We start from the raw sequence: 5,004 nt of genomic DNA, 5'->3' as shown, positions 1-5,004 counted from the left end.
GGACAATCTATGGCATTATTACATAGTTTATGCAGAAACAAAATACTATCAGTGAAACGACGTGTAGCAAGAGATGTTACGCAAAATGCATTAAGTAAAATATTGTGGTCGAAACCTCGTTCAGGGTAAATTTTGTGCGTTTTAAAATATAGATATTTAGAAATTTTCTTTGAACCTTCTCTATCGCATCTGAATTATTGCTATGGTTAGGATACAAACAATCGATCCATACTCCAGCTTTGAACGTACAATTGCATAGTATATGCAATAGTATATGCTAATTAGTGACAAATTAGATTCAAATTGTTTGCAGTTTCTTAATATTATTCCTAATGATTTTTGCGCCTTGTTACATATATTAGATATGTGATCTGTAAAAGTCAAACTAGAATCAAATACAATGCCTAAATCAGATATTTTATCACACCTTTCTATGCAGGTGTCAGAAATTTTATAATCAAAATGCGTCGGAACGCGCTTGTTTGAAAAGATAATAATTTTGCATTTAGAAATATTCAGATCCAGTTTATTTTGAACACACCAGGAGTAAAATGAATTTAGTTGAGACTGCAATACTAGGCAGTCATCTATTGAGTTTATTTTAAGATATAACTTGAGATCATCTTCAAACAATAGATGAGGACAATTAATTACTTCCGATATATCGTTAATAAAAATATTAAATAAAAGAGGACCAAGGGTGGACCCTTGGGGCACACCCGAGCTGACAGTTGCAAAGTTACTTAAAAATCCGTTAAGAAAAAAAACTGTTTACGATTTTGAAGATAGCTTTTAAAGAAATAAGTAAGTGAAGTATTAAACCAATTTTAGATAATTTAGTAAGAAGAATATTATGATCTATTTTATCAAAAGCTTTACTAAAATCAGTGTAAATTACATCGACTTGTCCGTTAATGTCAAGATTCTCAGCTAGAAATTGTTTAATACATATTAGATTAGTAGTTGTGGAACGAGCAGGCATGAAACCATGCTGATTATTAGAAATTAAAGATTTTATCGATGGAATTAGTTTATTAAATACAATTTTTTCAAAAACTTTAGCAAAATTTGATAATAAAGATATGGGTCTGTAATTAGTAATATTAGATGGGTCGCCATGTTTAAAAATTGGTACTATACGCGCGATCTTCCAACAATTCGGAAAAGTGTTTGTACTTAAAGACAGATTAAATAAAAATGTAAGTGGATTACAAAGAGTAGTTGAACATTACTCAAAAGAACTTTATTTCCAAATTATTAATAAGTGTATAAACTTGGTGTAAAGTGTAACTCCGCCTTAAACAAGATGCATGAATTTTTGAACACGTGTAAATAATCTATTTAACTATAAATAAAATATCAATTCATGAGTGCATTGCAATGTGAAAAACTATTGCATATTATTCAATTTTGTACAAAGTTTCTAAACATGTTAGTTATTTTTTATAAATGTTCATTAAAAACATGATCTAAAATCGCACAAAAAAATTGTTAAAATAACTGAGAAACAACTCGACCGATCATTGACAAAAACTAATCAGCACGATTCTCAAATAGTACCTTTGAAATGGTTTTGGAAATTTCAAAATCGATTCACGAATTTAGACTATGGACGAAAATTTTTTACACTTTTGACAATCCTAAAGAAACGGCTCGGTCGATCGTGAAGCAAAAGTAACCACCACGAGTGCTTATCGAATGTCATTGATTTTTCAAATAGGATTGCGCATTTTTATAAAAAACGTCGACTAAAGATGAAATTTTGCCTCACGTAAAAAAGTGCAGCTCATTTTTTCAAACTGAGCTAATATTTTAAAAATTAAAACGACTTGTCGTAAGGTGGAAATATTTAATTATATTTAAGATCATGATCTCTATCGGCAAAAAAGTTTTATAAATATCATCGTCAAAAATATTAATATATGAATTTTAACAATTAAATAAATAAACGATTCGTCCGATCTCTTAAAACTAATCAGCACGATTCTCAAATGATATCTTTCAAACAGTTTCCGAATGTTTGAAAACGATGCAGGATTTTGGGCTAAAACATGCACGAAAATTTTTGTTGATTAGAAACGGCTTGGCCGATTGTTGCACTAAACTGAAAGACAGTAGTCGTTATCTAGTTACATCAAATGACTTAAATTTTTTAAATCGATTTACCCGGTTTTCAGAGAAAACGTTGACAAAAAATTAAAAATTGGCTCGTATACACACTTTTTCTTAACTTCCCGTAGGTAAGGCACGATGCCATAATTACCTCAAGACAGAATTCCACTTACAGCTAGTTAGTTTTTGGCAAAGGCAGGCCCACCCATTTTGAAGATACGGAGCTAAATATGTAAAAAATGGTAGTTTTTGAGAGAACTAAGCGTCCGATTTAAATGATTCAAAGAACTTTCTGCTTGTCTTAACAAAATAATTGATTTTGGAAAAAAAATTTTGTTCCTTTTTTTTTTTTTAGTTTTAGTTTTTCTTGTATATCGAAAATAATTCAGATTTTTATTCTGACTAAAGTTCTAATATAACTTAAACAAATAATTTTAAATTAGCAATTCAGTTTATATACTTCTTATAAATATTAGACAATTTTACAATATTTATAATAATCTATTTGAAAACATTCAGTATTCCTCGAACATTTCGTTACTGTACGGGAAGTTCCAGCAATTTGCCTTAAGGCACGATGCCATAATTGCCTCAAGACAGAATTCCACTTGCAGCTAGTTACAAATTTGGTCTCGAACGATTCAGAATGACTAGGAACATAGAGAAAATATAAAATTACAAGTCGAGAACATATTTGATATTTCCTATTATGTTATTTCAAGGGCGGCCAAAAAATTCTCGCACGCAGGCGGCCACATACCCAGGCACGGCCCTGTATATAGAATATGTTCCGATGCGCGCCAAGCGCAATGTGCACTGCTTTGCTATTGAAAGACGCTACTTACACGGATATTCTACGGGTTCCGCGTGTACTACCTTCGGTTTTTCCAACTTTTTATAAAAAGTTCCACTTTCGATTTAAATATAATTTTGGATAATGAAAGTATATACAGGCTTTAAAATGATGCTATTTAGAAAGTAGTCAAATTAACCGTACTGGTCGAAAATTTCAAATAAAAATTTATTTTCAACTTTTCATCCAGTAAATGACAATTTTTTAACATTATTCATTATAAATAATATAGACAAGATCAGTACAAAAAATGACGTAAACAATTTTTTGATATCTCCCATATTTCCGACAAAAAGTGAGTTTGAAAAAGGGGCCACTTTCGCATGTTTTCACTGATATCTCGGCCAATAGTTAGCTACGGATTTGAAATTTAGTATATCGAATTTTTATCAAAATACCTTTAAAATGGCATCAAAATAATTTAAATACCTAAATAAATAATAATACCTAGATAAATTCATCAATTGAATGATTTCAATTATCTCCTCCCTTATAACATAGTTATTCTGAATTACCAATTTTAAATTCAATTTATCTAATATGGCAGATTAGTGCAATTGATTTAAACCCCAAATAAAAAGTTTAACTTTTTTTTAGAAATGAATATATAATGTTTTTATATTTACTATTGGGTTCACACACCATCCAGAACTTTATTCTAAATTTGTCTGGTTCATTTGCTACATTTTTTGTATAAATCTGCAATTACATTTCGGCGGAAACAACTCTCCAAATAACATTATTTTGCACTGGTCAAATTAATAACACATTACAACTTTTCGGAGAATAAAAAAATAATTAAAATCAAAAAGTGAAGAAACTATTATTAGTATATTCTAAAAATTGTCATAGTTTGATAATTGTATACGTTTACAAATGTCTAAGACACAAAGATTGAAACGGTCATTTTGACCGGCTTTGACCGTTTAGTGTTAATATCAATTTGTGTGTGCGATATCGCATTCGAATAATATTCAAATATTTATTAAACAGTTCATATATATATATATATATATATATATATATATATATATATATATTCTAATAGCAACATCAGCAGCAGCAGCAGCAGCATTTGCAGGCGGCAGGCGCGGGCCAACCGCACGAGAGCATTAACATATTTGCAAAATTAACATAAATTAAATTGAATAGTAATTGAAATTGCACTGCAGATATTCGGCAATTAAAATTTCGCTGTAAAATTATACACAAATATGATATAAAGCCGCCGCGTGTGTATAAATACGTAGATGGACGCGAATTATCGCATTAATGAAAATCCGAACCGAAATTATCTCAATTATTATACGATGCGATATGCGTCGTTTTGTATTTGTATTTATGCCACTGGCAAATTGTTGGAATAAATTGTGATTTATTATTGTTATTTGTGCTTTTATGTAAAGGCTGATATAGTGCAAGATACTCTATTTTTTCCCCTGATTAACTTACCGAAGGAGAAATTTATGTACTCGTCAAAAAATCCGATTCGCTAATTTTTTGTTTTTCCGACGTCTCAAGCCATTCTGAATCAAACGAGACCAACACATGGACTAAAAGTGTATGTGTGTGTGTTCTGGGGGTGTGTGTATAATTAAAATTAGGCCTCATAATATCTCTTGCATTATAATTCGCATCAGGATTATCCTCACCTAATATTTATATCAATATCTATACCGAATTCATATTTAGTAAATTCGGTTCTTGCATTTCCTCCTCCGTTATATAATATATAACGTTGCCGTAACCTTAAATCAATTCGGTGACAGAAAGACATAGGCGAAGCTGATTAAATCAAAGCTAAAATATAGGAAATCGAAGAGCTCTGCTTGTTTTAGAGACTGAACAGTTTATTTTTTTCGCTGCATTTTTACTGCATTTTTACGTTTTCCGAAACATTTTCAAATCTCCGGAATCTGCGCTATGTTTATTTTATTCAGTTTTTGTTCAGCAGCATAGTTGGCATATTTTAGCATCCGTTTCGGAAGCAAAATATATAGGAAAGAACTCATCATGCATCAAATAAGAAATTATAGCTC

This window comes from Ctenocephalides felis, unplaced genomic scaffold (genome assembly GCF_003426905.1).
Source record: "Ctenocephalides felis isolate EL2017-DRISC unplaced genomic scaffold, ASM342690v1 CF-g0.4_SCAFFOLD_02189, whole genome shotgun sequence".
Classification (NCBI taxonomy): Eukaryota; Metazoa; Arthropoda; class Insecta; order Siphonaptera; family Pulicidae; genus Ctenocephalides; species Ctenocephalides felis.
This window is presented reverse-complemented; position numbering follows the sequence as displayed.